Genomic DNA, 17,389 nt, shown 5'->3' with positions numbered 1-17,389 from the left:
ATGTGGGCAGTGATGATTACACCGTTTGAAACGGACACATTTATTTTCGTATGAAAATGGAGTATAATTGGGCCTTAATCGGGAGAATGGCTTATCTATCATTCCCACTCTGTGCCCTGAATAGAGTACCGCAGGGATGACGTATTCTTGTAGTCGCAACGCGGAAGTCCCGGACTTCCGGGTTCTTCACTGTTTCTGCCTATGGGATTTTTGAATGGGTTTTTGGCGCGATGCTTAAAATGAGGTCTGTGGTTAATGCAGGCTTATTCAAACGCGAACCTGTGTTCAGCAGGATAATCTTCGCACATGAGGTCCACCTTTATGAGTTTTTTATACTCAGTGGAGCTGACAAAACAAACAAAAAAACAGAAAAAAAGAGAGTGCTCCTTCATGCTGACGACCCCTGGGCACCTGCCCACGTTGCCCATACGGTAGATCCGGCCTTGCAAAAAAGGTTGGGACCCACTGTTCGGATATTGGATACTGCTTTATAATCTTTACTGCTTTATAATAAGTCTCTGTTTTACTCTCCATCTCAATATTCCATGACTTTCTCTAGGTTTGAGAAGCTGACCACCGTGACCAACATTTTCCTGCTGAACCTGGTGGTGTCTGACCTGATCTTCATGTGTAGCCTTCCCTTCTGGGGCATCTACCATCAGCTGTCCAACTGGTACTTTGGCACCCCCATGTGTAAGATTATAGGCAGCACCTACTACCTGGGCTTCTACAGCTCAGTCCTCTTCCTAACTCTGTTGACCTTTGACCGACACCTGGCGGTGGTTTACTCTTTGGCTGCACCGCGACTGAGGAGAAGAAGCTATGCCGTGGCCTCCTGTGCTGGGGTGTGGCTGATCAGTAGCCTGGCGTGTATCAAACCAGTGATTCTCTATAGAAGTTTCACTGTTAACGGAAAGGAGTTCTGTGAGGAGAATGCTGACCTTACCTTGCAAAACATCATCAATGTGCCTGTCCTGAAGACAGCGGGGAGGTACCTCCAGCTTTTCCTGTTCTACCTCTTTCCTTTGGCTGTAATCGTGTACTGCTACATTAGAATTACCATCACTGTTATATCGACCAAGATGGTTACCAAGTTCAAGACAGTCAGGCTGATATTCGTCATTGTCCTGCTGTTTTTTGTGTGCTGGACCCCGTACAACCTTGTATTACTGATGCATGATAAAGCCTCCACCTGTGAACAAAAGCAGAAAGTTGGTAAGGCACTTCAGGTCACCCGTAACATGGCCTACCTTTACTTCTGCATCAGTCCCATCTTCTACACATTTGTTGGGAAAAAGTTCCAGAACCACTGTAGACAGCTGCTGGTCAAACGCTTCCCATGCTTGAAGAAGCATGTTCATGTCAGTCAAGCCAGCAGAACCAATCTGACCACAAAGAGTACACCAAATGAGTCCACCAAATGTACGCCAAATTAGATTTAGTCACGGGGACACGGTCACTGATGACATCACAATTGCTCTAGATTCTGTGTATACAGTATAAATATTATGTAAACTGTCTAAACTCTTAAAATGTACTTTTTTTTGGATATCACAAATGAAAGGGAACTGAAAGTCTTAAAGATGTTGTTCAATATTAGCAAGTTATAATAATAATAATATAATAATAATAATAATAATATAATATTTGGTAACCGGCAAATCAATAATCCAGTCAAAATTATGATCAATGATGTTGAAAAATAAAGTGTCTGAAAATAAATGTCTGGGCCTGATAATTGACCATAAATTATGATGGAAAGACAAATGTATAAAATAAAATAAAAAGGAAGAAAGAAAAAATATATATGTCAAAGGCATAAGCTTGTGGAATAGTTGTGAAAACGAATTAAAAATGTGTAGTTCAATTTGCTTTTTTTTAAGACTAGGAAGCTCAATTTCTAGGGTGGAGACTCTGGAGATGATGGCCATGGGCGCAACATGTGGGATTTATGACATCACTGATGATGTCACTGATGATGTCACAATGTTCCGTCACTTTCGTGACACAAAACGTGACTGCCACCCGCTACCCACCCACCTAGGCAATTTTATTATAGGAAGGACAAGGTAATAAATAAATGAATATAAAACCGAAGTATGATCATTATTGTGTATGAATCGACATGCCACTTTTGTTTTTGCTTGCCTAAGTTGCCTTTGTGTTTTGCTTGCTTTATTTTGCCTAAGAATGGCATGTAAAAATAGTAGGCATAATAAGCTACAGCTTCAGCCTACACCTTTTCAGTAATTTCCTTGTTCTGTTTTCCATTCATAGCATTGTTTTTGAAAATACATCATTTACACCCTGTTTTTCGCTGAAATCTGCATACATGTACATCATTTACACCCTGTTTTTCGCTGAAATCTGCATATACATCATTTACATCCTGTTTTAGCTGAAATCTGCATATACATTTACACCCTGTTTTTAGCTGAAATCTGTATACATGTACATCATTTACACCCTGTTTTTCGCTGAAATCTGCATATACATAATTTACATCCTGTTTTAGCTGACATCTGCATATACATTTACACCCTGTTTTTAGCTGAAATCTGTATACATGTACATCATTTACACCCTGTTTTTAGCTTAAATGCATATACATCATTTACACCCTGTTTCTAGGGTGCCCCGTCTATGTGCCGACAGCCCGCAGTGCCGATAGCCCACAAGCAGAACCAGCTGAGCGAGGCGGTGTGCAGCGTGTCGGTGGACCGGCTGGAGCTAACCTCTAGCAGCCCCCACGCCTAAACCTAACCTCTCCCACCCCCCACGCCTAAACCTAACCTCCCCCAGACCCTAACCCTAAACCTAACCTCTCCCACCCCCACGCCTAAACCTAACGTCGGCATTGCGGGCTGTCGGCACTGCGGGTGGTCGGCATAGCGGGTGGACCCTGTTTCTAGCTGAAATCTGCATAATTTACACCCTGTTTTTAGCTGAAATCTGCATGTACATCATTTACACCCTGTTCTTAGCTGAAATCTGCATACATTTACACCCTGTTTTTAGCTGAAATCTGCATGTACATAATTTACACCTTGTTTTTAGCTGAAATCTGCATACATGTATAGTATATATCATTTACACCCCATTTTTAGCTGAAATCTGCATACATTTACACCCTGTTTTTAGCTGGAATTTGGATAGCCAGGGCAAGCAAGAAGAGCATTTCCAGCTGCACATGACTACAGTGAATATTTCAGCTAAAAACAGGGTGTAAAATTAATGACGGGGGTAAAAGTAATGATGTCAACTTCGCATCTCAGGGCATGTGGAGACTTGGATTATGCCAGGTGAGCAGTATGGAAGCATTTTATGTTTTATGTAGGCCTACAGTGATTCTTGAAGCACTATCTCTGAAACCATTAACACTTGTAGCCATTGTATTGATCAAGTGTGCCAAACTGAATGCACCCACAAAGAAGGCCAGATCCCCCCCAGGCTACTGCACTTTTGGTTTTTGAGGAGTGTTGCGGGGGGCGGGGAACAAAAACAAAATTATGTATTTATTAATTAAATATTGATAGTGTGTTATGTTCGAAATACACATCCATACTATAGACATTTACCTGTGTGTGTGTGTGTGTGTGTGTGTGTGTGTGTGTTTACTACATGCATGATAACACTTTATTGCAAACTGCTCTGCACACAGAAAAAGTAAACACAAGCAAAAAGTATTTTTCATTTACACTATCAGTATGTACTATCAGTGTGCTTATCCAAAAAAAACATTTTTGTAAGAGTTTTTAAGAACTGCTTGCTTTTGCAAGAGATGTATAATGTTTTGCTGGTTTGGTGTAAGGTTTTGTGGTTAGTCTGCTAAGTTCTGCAAAAATAGCCTATAGTTTAAAAAATAGCACCTATGCAATGTAACTAACGAAAAGAGGAAGTGGAATTTGCAATACTCAAATTCACTAGAAGCAAGCTTAAAGAGTTCAATATGGTTTATTGTCATATGCACAGTAAAACAGGCAGTTACAAGATCCAATGAAATTCTTACTTTGCTCGTCCTTTCACAAAAATGAAATAATGAGAATTAAAATGTTATATAAGTTATATGTACAGTGTTGGGAGTGATGAGGAAGTGCACACACATGCGTGCACACATGGGCACCCCTGTGAGAAGTTGATACTATTAATATGCTAATATCCATTTGTATTTGTATCTGTATTTCAATCATGAGAGACCGGTCGGTAGGTTTAACAAGATGCTTTATTTAGCAAATGGCATGCATGGCAAGTAACGTATGACTCGTATGACGTATGACTAACGTATGACACCAACTGTAAGATGGCGCTCCTCTTGAGGCAAGGGGAGGGCTTCTGTATGAGCTAGGATAGAGAATCCACCCCCCCCCCCCCCCGGGATTCTCCAAGAGTCAAGACTCGTTGGTGGGTGAAACAGCAGCTTTTGAGTATGCTCTGGGGGGAATGGGCAGCTGTGATGCCAATTGCTGCTATGATCCACCAAAGGTGGGGGGGTGACGTAGGACCCTTGCTATATGTACTAGGATGGACTGTCGACGACTGACGTCACGACTGACATCATACTGGACGGGATCAACTGACGTCATGACTGACGTCATGGGCTGATCAGGTAACATGAATATGGCAGCCTTCCTGATTGAAATTTGGTTGAAACTTCACTTGTTCAATCAAGTTATTTGTATTTATTTGGATACATTCTGGGGGATGGGACTTATAGCAGAAGTGGGTGTGGTTTACAAACTCCCCAAACAAAACAAACTAGATTCCCAAATTGCACCCCCCTCCCCCCGCTTTACCTGTAACAGTAACAAATACTGTAACAGCCTAGATGTCATCATAAACCCAGGCCTTTATAAACACAGACACAACAGGCTCTATTGTCGCAAAGGCGGTAATTTTGCGTTGGTGCCTGTTTTGCGATGGAATAGCAAAGCCCTAATTCTCATTTTTAAATCAAGGTATAGATATTGTAACGTTCCTGGTAAGTCATGAGGCAGAGGCTTCTCGTTGGTACAAGGTTCTTTATTCTCCGTTAGTTATATTACAACTCTCAGCGGTTGTCACGCTCATAACTAGCAACCTTCTCTTGTAGCAGTGTGTGGAGACTGACGCGCATGCTCAGTCTTCCCCGGAAGTATCCCCACAGCATAGTGTTCCCCAATACAACACTCCCACACATCAGTTCCTATCTGTAGTTGAGACACTACCAATGCTCACCCCTGTATGTGTACTGCTGATTCGCTACATACTCCCCGCCCAACAATAAGGTCAACGCCCACGTTGATACCACATCACACATCCCCTTGTACCAAAACACACCCAGCATCTTTTTTTTAACAGCTTCTTTGTTTTTTCAACCACATTTTATGTTTCAATCTCAGACTTTCCCACATCTCCTCCCCCACAATATCTCATGTCATGCACATCCTTTACTTTCTGTTACAACATTTCAACATTTCCAACCACCATCTCCTTTTTTTTTTAATACAACTCAAAGTCCCCCAAGTGTCCTGGAGCCCTTGGCTCTCTCCGTGGCCGTGTTAGTCTCTGTGAATCTGCCTGCGGGGCTGATCCCACCTGCAGTGTCTCTGGGCTTTCACGTCCCTGAGTGGGGCCCGCCCGGTCATGGCCGGACGCCCCTCTCTGTGTAAACAGAGTCCTTCTTTCAGCCTGTCTAGGTGAAACCGCCGGGCGGCCGAGATCTGGGGGAAAGGTGCACCCCCCCCGGTATGGGGCCAACCTGTCTCGGTGGAGTACCTTCTTGCCACCAAGTGGCATCTGCACTCGGTACACCACCTCCCCCATTCTCTCCATGACCCTGCATGGGCCTGTCCAGTGACAGTCCAGTTTAGGGCTACGCCCTTTTTTCCTCCGGGGTGTGTACACCCAGACCAACTCCCCCCCCTGGAAATGGTTTCCCTTTGCCCTCACGTCATAATTTCTTTTTTGTTTCATGCCTGCTTTCTCTAGCTGGTCCCGAGCGAAGTGGTGAGTGGACTCTAAGCGATCTTGTAGCCTCCTGGCGTACTCTCGCCCTGGGGGAGCGTCCAGTGCATCTGGTGGCTTGCCGAACGCCATTTCTGCTGGTGTCCGCAGTTCTCGACCTAACATGAGCAGAGCTGGTGTGCAGGAGGTGGACTCTTGTGTGGCAGATCTGTAGGCCATGAGGATGAGAGGCAGGTGCGTGTCCCAGTCCTTCTGGTGTTCCTCCGTGAGGATGGCCAACTGCTTTTTCAGCGTTCGATTGAATCTTTCTACAAGGCCATCGCTCTGGGGGTGCAATGCTGTGGTCCGTGTCTTTTTAATGTTCAGTTTCTCGCACATGGTGGCGAACACTCGTGACTCAAAGTTTCTCCCTTGGTCACTGTGTAGGGTCTCTGGTGCTCCGAACCTACTGAACATGCCGGTTACTAGTGCGTTGACCACCGTCCCCGCCTCCTGGTCGGGCAGTGCGTACGCCTCTGGCCATTTTGTGAAATAGTCCATGGCGACCAGGACGTATTTATTTCCACTGTCTGAGCGTGGGAAAGGTCCCATCACGTCTACTGCTACCCTCTCCATGGGGGCTCCTGCTGCTAGCTGTTGGAGCGGGGCGCGAGACTGGTCTAACGGGCCTTTGTACGCTGCGCAGAGGTCGCAGCGTCGACAGAAGTCCTGTACGTCTCTCCCCATCCTCCCCCAATAAAAGCCTTGTCTGATGCGACGGAGGGTTTTGTTTACCCTAAAGTGCCCAGCCCCTACAGTTCCATGGCAGCTCCTGCACACCTCCTCCCTCAGCGTCGTCGGCACTACTTTCCGCCACTTATGCTCTCCTGTCGCTGGCTCCTTCCAGGACTTCATCAGCACTCCGCTACTCAATCTCAGGGTGTCGAACCCTGCCCACAGCCCTTTGGTTGTGTCGGTGGCCTCTGCCACCTCTTCCCAGGGCGGCTTCTGGCCCTCTTCTACCCATTGCAGTACTGGTGACAGCTCCCTGTCGTTTTCTTGGTGGCCCCTCCAATCCGCTGCCTCTGCCATCCGCAGCGTCTTGCACACTGGTCCATCCCCCGTGTGGTTAGGGCAGATCCTAGCTTCCTCTTGGAGCTCTCTCTCTCTTCCTTCTCTCTTTTCGCAGTACGTACACCCTCTCTCTGCGCAGGGTCGTCGTGACAGGGCGTCTGCGTTGACGTGGCGCGCCCCTGCCCTGTGTTCTATCGTGAAGTTGTAGTCTGCCATTTTCTCTAACCAGCGGCACATTTGCCCCTCCGGCTCTCGGAAGGACCACAGCCACTGCAGCGCCGAGTGGTCGGTCCGTATGGTGAACCGCGGCTGTCCCAGGAGGTAATATCTAAAGTGTCGTAGTGCTTCTACTATGGCGAGGAGCTCCCGGCGGGTGACGCAGTAGTTACGTTCTGCTTTATCGAAAGTCTTGCTGTAGTACGCCACCACCCGCTCCCCGTCCGGCCCCGCCTGGGACAGCACGGCCCCCATACCCCCGTTGCTGGCATCAGTGTCTAGTAGGAACGGCAGGGCGGGGTCTGGTGCTCTAAGCACCGGAGACTCGGTCAGCGCTTTCTTGAGGGCTTTGAAGGCTAGGTGGCATTCTGTCGTCCAGTGGAAGTCTGCGTTCTTCTCTTTTAGCCTGAACAGTGGTTCCGCTATTTTAGAAAACCCGTTTACGAATTTCCTGTAGTATGCGGCTAGCCCTACGAAGCTCTCGAGTTCGCCTTTGTTTCTGGGGGTGGGCCACTCCATGACCGCCTGAGTCTTCTCTTCCAGGGTGCGAATGCCCCCCGCGCCATGCCATGCCCTAAGAACTCCACCCTCCTCTTCAGGAAGTGGCACTTGTCTGGGTGTAACTTTAGACCCGCCTCTGCTATCTTCTGCAGGACTTTTCGTAACGCCCCCACTGCTGCCTGGAACGTGCCCCCGTGTGTCAAGATGTCATCTAAATACACGACGCATTCGGATCGGGGAATGTCTCCCAGCAGCTTCTCCATTAACCTCTCGAACGTTGCTGGTGCGTTGCACAGCCCGAAACTGAGTACTCGAAACTGCCACAGCCCCTTCTCTGTGCGGAAGGCGGTCTTTTGTTTGGCATCGTCGCGGAGGGGCACCTGCCAGTACCCGCTACGGAGGTCTAGGGATGAGAACCAGGATGACTCTCCCGCGGCGTCTAACAGTTCCTCGATGATGGGCATCGGGTATGCGTCTTTTTTTGTCACTTTGTTCAGCCCCCTATAGTCTACACAAAATCGCATTTTGGGGCTATTTTTCTTTCTCACCAGCACTACCCCTGACGCCCACGGGCTGTCTGATGGCTCAATGATCCCCGCCCGCAGCATGTTCTCTACAGCTTCGTTCGCTATCTCTCTCCTCGCTGCTGGGACCCGACGGGGATATGACCTGACGGGTCGCGCCCCCTCAGTGTCTATTTCGTGTTCCACCAGGTGGGTACAGCCTAGCTCATCATCCGACATGGCGAAAATGTCTTTATATTCCTCTAGTACCCTCCACAGTTCGTCGCTCTGCTGGGGTTCTAACCCTTCGCTCTGGCGTTGGTGCAATCCCCTGAGCATCTCTAACCTCTCTCTCTCCCCCTCTGCCTGTTGCGCTGGCTGAGGGCAAGTGTTTGGAGGTGGGCTAGGGGCGGGGCTTTGTGGAGGGGCTTGGTCTGCTGGGTGGGGCTCATGCACTACGGTGACGCGATATACAGTGATGTTATTTACATTAGCTCTCTCCTCTGGAACGGTGGGAGGGTGGCCCATCTGGACTACTGGCCCCCCTGCAAATGTCAATGTGCTTTTTCCTAGGTCTACTGTGCATTTGTTTAGCGTTAAGTAGTTTTCCCCCAGGATGCAGGGTCCCGTCATTTCTACCACCCACACCGGAAAGTCCACTGTCTGTCCCCCCACTGTTATCATTACGTGTCCCCTCCCCCTCATTGGCATCAACTCACCGGATACTGTTCTTAGCAGTTGTGCTGCTGGCTGCTCCAGGCACGTCCCCTCGGGCATCATGTTGACGTTCACCAGCGTTGCCGTACACCCCGTGTCCACCAGGGCGGCGCAGTATCTCCCCTGTAGGTAGACTGGAACATGGCAGCCGTTCATCGCGCGCGGCCCGCTCTGCATGTTGACAGCTCCGGCGATGTCGTCTACTTCGGGGCCCGGCGGAGCCCCACCTCCCCGTTGCTGTCGGTGGGCTCCTTCCTGCGATGACGTGGCTACGGGGACTGTGGCATCGTAGACCCGTCTCGTCCCATCTGGACGGGCCCTGTGCCGTTTCCCTGGTTCCACGCTCTCCGGCGGCAGTCTGCTTCCCGATGCCCGGGGCGTCCACATCCCCAGCAGATCATGCTCCCTCTGGCCCAGCTGTTGTTCCGCTGGGTGGGCTGCCGAGCGGGGTTGGGCTGCAGGGTCGCTCTGCGGAGCAGTTGTTCTGTCAGCTGTTGTACTGACTCGGACAGTTCTTTCACCCTGTTGCCTTGCTCTTTCACCGTGTTGCTTTGCTCTGCCAAGGCCGTCTTCCACGCTGGCTCTTCTTGTAGCTGGCTCTCCGCTGCCATTCTCACCACTGGGGCGGCCTCCATTATGCCGCTGCTCTTGTCCCAGCCTTCTACTGTCTCTATCTCCAGCGCCAACCCCAGCGCTGCTCCCAATGTTTTCGGGTGTCCCAGCGTTACCTTCTGGCTTAGACTCCGTGGCTCGATGGCCTGGACAAAGTAGCTTAGGGCTAACCCATCCAGCGCCTCCGTCGGTAGCTGGCTGTATGCGCGCCGGCTGAGAGTCTCAATGTCCGTTGCCAGTGCACGCAGCGACTCACCCTGCCGTCTGCGTCTGTTACACAGTTCCGCGGCTACGATGGCCTGCTCCTCACATCGGCCGAAGCGTCTCCGCAGGACCCCCATCACCACATCCAAGTCCTTTGTATCAGCTATGGCCGACACGCACGCCATAGCCTCGCCCTCGAGGGCCATCACGAGGTGGCTGGCTCTCTCCCTTCTCGTCCAGCCATTCCATTCTGCAGCCTCTTCAAACTGCTTGCAGTATGCCTCCCACTCGCCTTTACCGTTGAATTTTGGCGGGGTGATTTCCTTTCTTCCTCGCCGCCCGCTGTCCTTTGTCGCCTCGACCCGTGTCCCGTCTTTGTCCTCGGCCCGCAGGCTAGCTCCGCTGGGCTGTGGCACAGCCTCCATGGCTACAGCGGCAATGTCAACCCGCTCGATCTTCACCCTCACCGGCCCCGGTTCCTCCGCTCCTTCTCCCGCCTCGCTAGCTTGCCTGCTAGCTCCCTTGAGCCGCGGGATAGCTTCCGTGGCTATGGTGATAGCGCTGTCTAGTCCGGATCTTATCTTCACCAACCCCAGGCTTTCTGCTGTTTTTCCCGCTTCTCGATTGAGTCGTTTGCGCTCTTTCTTCAGGAACTTGTTAACCATTTCGCCGAATCTGGAGGCAATATTCACCGTTTAAACTTCTGACGCCAGTGTAACGTTCCTGGTAAGTCATGAGGCAGAGGCTTCTCGTTGGTACAAGGTTCTTTATTCTCTGTTAGTTATATTACAACTCTCAGCGGTTGTCACGCTCATAACTAGCAACCTTCTCTTGTAGCAGTGTGTGGAGACTGACGCGCATGCTCAGTCTTCCCCGGAAGTATCCCCACAGCATAGTGTTCCCCAATACAACACTCCCACACATCAGTTCCTATCTGTAGTTGAGACACTACCAATGCTCACCCCTGTATGTGTACTGCTGATTCGCTACAATATGTTAAGATATTGTAGTATCTGGTCTGTCTTATTTAATCATTAAATTACTAGTAATTCATAAATGCTATTCTACTGAGTGTTAGTTAAGTTAGCTGGGTTAAGTTAGTGGGATCAGAGTGGAGACAACACGTGCAGGCCAGACGAGAGAGGAAGGGAGACAGGCTTTGAGACAAAAGGTTTTATTAGCATCTGCATGTGAAAGGGGAAGTATAGCACCCAGACACACAAACTTACAGGCTTGGAGGAGGTAGAGGAAGGAGCGCACACACAAACGCAGCATTTTTACATTTAGGGAGCGATCTGATTGGATGACAGAGTGGGACGGGATATTTTAAGTGGGAGGTTACTGGGAGTGAGGGTAGGTTATTTAAGTCAAAGCGCAAGAGAAAAAGATTAGACAATTTTTCTGATCTCGATACTTTTACTGCAGAAGCTATTGTAAGCTATTGTTTTGAAGGTTTTATTTTGATGTCCGGAAACGGAAGTGAACAGTGTGTTCACTCTCTCTATCTCTCTCGCCCCTGACCAAGTAAAGAAGTGGCAGCAGCTCCCAACAACAAGCGGTCTCTGACTCATTATTTCATCCTAAATATAATATATAAAGAACCCCAAAACGCTCGGTTACATTGGTGGCAGCGGTGGTCGTATCTGACCCGCAGTTTTTATTTATTTGAACGTGTTGGACCGTGGTTCGTACTGTTTTAGTTGGCTTAGTTAGCACAGCAAAGCTAACGTTAGCCACACGTGGAGTGAGCTAGCAGTTGCTGCTCAGGATAGCCGTGGTGGAGTGTCCCTCCCCAGCGTGGAGAGCTATGGGGAAGAGCATTGGAGAATGATGGAGGAGCAGGCGACGGCGCAGTGGTCGGCGAGGCAGCGCTGTCCGGTGGAGATGAGGGAGCTGGTCGGTGAAGGAGCACGGGTGCAGAGCCTGGAGGAGCGTGTGGATGGACGTCCTCTGGAGCTGCGGGCCGGAGAGCATGGTGTTCTGGGAGTTCAGCTGGGTCGCCATGGACTGATTTGAGGGTGGAGGTGCCCTACGTTCTGAACTGTTCTGGGAGTGTTATGTTGTTTTGCCATGTTGTTTGACTTGTGTTTTGTTTTATTTTTCTGTAATGAGCATGTAAAGGGGGTTTGTGGGGATTTCTGTCTGGAGTCCTAGGGACACTGCAGTCGCCTGGTGGATCTTGGGAACAGCCTCCGATCACCTCTTCATGCAGTTCCCTCACGGAAGAGGATGTCGATGGGGAGTCGTTGGATGAGGAGCCGCTGCTCACGGGAGAGACTGGGACTGTTGGTGTTGCGGGCATCAGCGGGGAGCAACAACGGAGTGTCATTCTGAGGAGTGTGACGCTGATGTTTTTTTTCTGTCTCGCTGTAGTCGCACCCGGTATAGTGTGTAAAGTCCGCTATCGTTCTCAGTTGCATCTGTAGATCAGCTGAATAGTGTGTCATACTGTACTGAGACTGTGTGGTTATGGTTGTGCAATAGAGCGGAAGAGGATAGCAGCAGTCTGCCTCCATTTACGTATCGGTGCCCTGGAGCAACATCTACCGTGTTTTTCCTCTCACTGTCATGAGCATATTTCACGCTATGTCTTTTCACTTTGTATGTCCTGTAGTACTGTATGCCTTAGCATTGGCTGACTGTCCACTCCCGTGGATGGTCCTTGTTGAGGGTATGGTGTGATTGTGCATTGTGGGAGGCATGTGGAAGTTTGTTTGTGGATGTGTATATATGTTGTACTGTATTTTATTTGAAACGGGGACGTTTCTTTTTGGAGGAGGGGAGGTATGTAAGCTATTGTTTTGAAGGTTTTATTTTGATGTCCGGAAACGGAAGTGAACAGTGTGTTCACTCTCTCTATCTCTCTCGCCCCTGACCAAGTAAAGAAGTGGCAGCAGCTCCCAACAACAAGCGGCCTCTGACTCATTATTTCATCCTAAATATAATATATAAAGAACCCCAAAACGCTCGGTTAAGGGGAGTTCTACCTCCTAGCGTCCGACGAGGACCTCTTCGGCAGCCCCACCACGGTGACGGAGTCTCCGATGTCCCGCGCATCCCTGGCGCCGGGGCAGATTCCACCGCGAGCCGCCACCCTCTCCGCTTCCACCAGCTCCGCGATGTCTCCCACTCCAACATCACGGGAGTCCCGGGGCCAAAACCGGGTGGTCAGGCGAGCAGCGCCGTACAGACGAGCGTGGGCACGGTCACCCCCGTCCCCTCCACCAACACGCCGGGGTCCGAGGATGAGAGGCGGCCGCCACGAGAGGCGTCGTGCCGGCTCACCATCCGACCGCGGTGCGCCAGCTGGCCCTTCTTCCCAAGCCGGCCACCGCTCAGGAGGCACGACCGCCAGCCTACCATCACGGCTCGGCCGCCGATCAGCGACCTCCCCCGCTGGCCCGGCAAATCCCTCTGCCAATACAGCTAACGTTTTATTAAACTTTCTGTCTTCCCTGAATTCCCAACAGGGTGAAGACCCACTAGCAACCCGGGCACATGCATCCCTTCGTCCCCCCCTCCTCTCTCATCCTCTTCCTTCTGCCCATGACACCGGAGCCCTGCTAGCTCCGCCTGCCATCGCGGCTCCGTACCCTCGACCCCCCCCCCCCAGCATCCGCCCCCCCCCCCCCCCCCCCCCGCCCGGCCACCATGGCCCCCAACATCGACTCGTTTCCTCCTGTTCTTACCCCTTTTGACACCCTCCCCCCCCCCCCCAACCCTCCCCCCCCATCAGCCCAATGCATATCAGGTTTTATCAGCTCTGCTCTCCACCTTCCCACAGCTAGAGCAATCACTAGTCACCCAAGCACACACGTCCCTTCGCCCCCCCCCCCTCCTCTCCCATCCTCTTCCTTCTGCCCACGGCTCCGGAGCCCCGCTAGCTCTGCCCGCCACTGCGGCGCTATACCAATGGCCCCCGCCTGCAGCGTCCGCTTCCGTTGCCACGGCCACCGACATCAATCCTCCTCCTGTTCTAACCCCTTTCGACACCCTCCCCTTCCCTCCCCCAACCCTCCCCCATCACCCCAATGTATTCAATAACATGTCTGTTCCCTCCTTCCCTCCTCGCACCCGTCCATCCGTCCGCTGGGCCCGTCCCAGCCACACCCTACACCCTAGCCACCGCCATTCCGGCCGTTCAGCCTCAGCATGCAATGCCTTCCCCGGTCTCCTCCGCACTCAGGCAGCAAATCCTGTCAGGTGCTTATATCGACCTCGCCACACTCCTCCAACCCTCCACCGCCGACGCCACCCACCCTCGGGAATCAGGGTGGGTGGAATTGGCCTTGCGTTTCGGGGGAACCGCGTTTTACGCATACCACATCCTCTTCGCTTCCCAGGCAGCAGGCCGGCTGCAACAGTTTAATCAGGGGACTTACTGGGGCACACTTGATGCAGAGCTGTACTGCAGGGTTTTTGCGGCACGCAGCGCCATTAACTGCATCTTGTGCGGGGCACCCTCCCACCCAGCCACCATCTGCGTCGTCGCCACCACACTACCTCGTCCCACGGCCCCTCCCGCTCCCACTCCCTCAGTCTTCTCACGGCTCGGCAACGCCCCTCCTCCCTCCATCACTCCCAAACCACTCATGCAGGGCCAAGGCCCGACTTCACGGGGTGGAACAGACAAGCAGGGGCGGGCCATCATGTACCAAGGAAGCCGCATGATATGCAATAACTTCAATAGCCTTGGTTGCTACGTGTCAGGGTGCCGCTTCCTGCACACATGTTCCTACTGCGGCGGCGCCCACTCAAGACCCACCTGCCCTCACAGTCCAACCACACACGCATCATGACTAGGCCACTACATCAGCACCCCGGTCAACATCACAGCACTTACACGCACCTTAAGGAACCATCCCGACCCACAGTTCATTCACTTCCTCACCCACGGTTTCACTTTTGGTTTTCACCCGGGCATCATGGCCTCTCCCACCACATCATTCACCTGCCATAACCTCCAGTCTGCCCTCACCGAGCCTGACACGGTAGATAGGCTCTTGGCCAAGGAGGTGGCTGACAAATTCATGATTGGCCCATTCCCAGCCCCTCCCTTCATCACATACCGCATCAGCCCCATAGGAATCGCAACACGAAAATACTCCGGAAAAAAGCGCCTCATCATCGACCTCTCCTCCCCCCACAACTCATCCACTCCTAGCATTAACAGCCTCATTCCCAGCCCGGACTTCTCCATGAACTACCACACCATTAACCACTCCATCAAACTCATCCGCCTCGCCGGCCGTGGTGCCTGGCTGGCGAAGGCCGACATAACCAGTGTATTCAAGGTGCTGCCCATCAAGCCAGAATTCTGGAGATTTTTCGGAGTGTTGTGGAAGGGGTCCTATTATTTCGCCGTCCACCTCACTTTTGGTTGCAAAAGCAGCCCAAAAATATTCGACACTCTCTCTGAGGCACTGTGTTGAATCTTGATGAACGAACACCACATCTCATACATCGTCCACCTCCTAGATGATTTCCTCACAGTCTCACCACCATCAGCTCCGCCTGCACACGACCTCTCCACCCTCAAGTCCGTCTTCCTCCAGCTCGGGGTTCCGCTGTCCCCGGAGAAGACGGAAGGGCCCTGCACGTCCCTCGAGTTTCTTGGAATCACCCTGAATTCAGTCACCTTCCAGGCCTCCCTTCCGACCGAGAAACTCCACCGCATTTCCCTCTACATTTCCAACCACCTCCTCGCCTGCCGTTGCACTAAGCGCCAGCTCCTGTCTTTGCTTGGGCACCTCAACTACGCCATCCGCATCATCCCCCAAGGCCGCTCCTTCATCTCCCACCTGCTGTCTCTTGCCACCACCGTTCCATCCCTCCACGACTACATCACCCTAGACGACGGGTGTAGGCTGGAGCTCACCTTGTGGCGGGACTTTCTCGCGTCGTGGAACGGCATCTCTTTCTTTTACGAGGACGCAATAACCCAGCCAGACGACATCCAGCTGTTCACGGACGCCGCAGCCTCCGCCGGCTTCGGCGGATACTACAATGGTCGCTGGTTCGCCTCCGTTTGCCCGCCGGAGATGTCCCTCCTCACACCATCTTCCGCACTCCTGGAACTGTACCCCATCATTATCGCAGCTATCTTATGGGGGCACAAATGGTCAACAAAGGTCATACTCATTCACACAGACAACCTCAGCACAGTCGACATCATCAACAAAGGACGCTCACAATCACTGGACATCATGAAATTCATCCGCAGACTCACCCTGGTTTCGGCACAACACCAGTTCATCATCCAAGCCGCCCACATTCCCGGTCACTGCAATTCCATCGCTGACTCCCTCTCTCGTTTCTCGTTCCAGAAATTCAGATCCTTGGCACCCGACTCAGACCCGCACCCGACACCGATCCCTCCGTTTTCGACCACCATCTTCCCCCTGAATCCTCCGTTCCTCCACCTGGTTGCCGCCACGCAACAATTCATCCTGAACAGCCTAGCCCCCAAAACCCTGTCCTCATACTACTCTGGCTGGTGCTCCTTCAAAGCATTCCATAACGCCCATCACCTCCCCTTCCCGTCCGTCAATACCATCTCCATCACCAGCTTCATCACTTACGCTCACACAGTTCTCAGGATCAGAACCTCCACCATCCAAGTTTATCTCAGCGGCATAAACTTTTTCATCAAACTACTCACCGGAGCACCTGCAGCCTCCATCTTTCACCCCCACGTCACCATGCTCATCAAAGGCCTCCGAAAGGCCGAGCCCCGACTTCCTCCCAAACGCCTTCCCCTGACAACCGACCTCCTCACCAGGTGTATCCTAACTCTCCATGCAGGGTACTCGACTCCCGCCATCGACTCCACCCTTGAAGCCATGTTTCTCCTGGCCTTCTTCGGCTTCCTCCGCTGCTCAGAGTTTACCACCAACTCCTCCAAGTACAACCCCCTACAGCACGGTAGTCTGTCCGACATCTCCATCCACTCACCTGACACCCTGAGGTACAACCTAAAAAGGAGCAAGACCGACCAAGTCGGCCTCTCTCACCCAGTGTTTCTTTTCCGCCTGAATTCATTCCTCAGTCCCTACATCCCATACAGTCCCATCATCAACTACGTCAACGGAAGATTAGCAAAACACTCCTCTCCCCACGATCCTCTGTTCACGACCGAATCGGGCCGAGTGGCCACACGGTTCTGGTTCCACCATCACCTCCGCCACGTCCTGCTCAAATCAGAAATCTCTCCACATCTGTTTTCCGGCCATTCATTCCGCATCGGCGCAGCAACAACGGCATCCAGACAAGGCCTCCCGGACCACACCGTCAGAATCCTGGGCCGCTGGTCTTCCCAAGCCTATCACACGTACATCCACAACAACCTCGAAGACGTCCGAAGAGCCCATGCGCACATGGCCATCTGAAGCACTTTTGGGGGGGCTGATGGAGCCGGGACTCCATCCCCGTGAAGCCGCACTCCACACGGAAGCGGCGCTTCACCGGAGACGTTACCCCCACCCTGAGTCTCAACCCCCCCGGGTTCCTGACTACGTCGAACCTCTACCCGCACCCCGACCCCATTACGACTTGCACCCAAACACTCAAACTACAATAAATTACCTTTTGTTTCGAACTATGGTGTGGTCTGTGTTAGTGAAATGGAGTTATTGAGATAA

The sequence above is a fragment of the Poromitra crassiceps genome (assembly GCF_964638095.1).
Source record: "Poromitra crassiceps genome assembly, chromosome: 2".
In the NCBI taxonomy this organism is placed as follows: Eukaryota; Metazoa; Chordata; class Actinopteri; order Beryciformes; family Melamphaidae; genus Poromitra; species Poromitra crassiceps.
The sequence above is the reverse complement of the archived record's forward strand: the minus strand, read 5'-3'. Positions refer to the sequence as shown.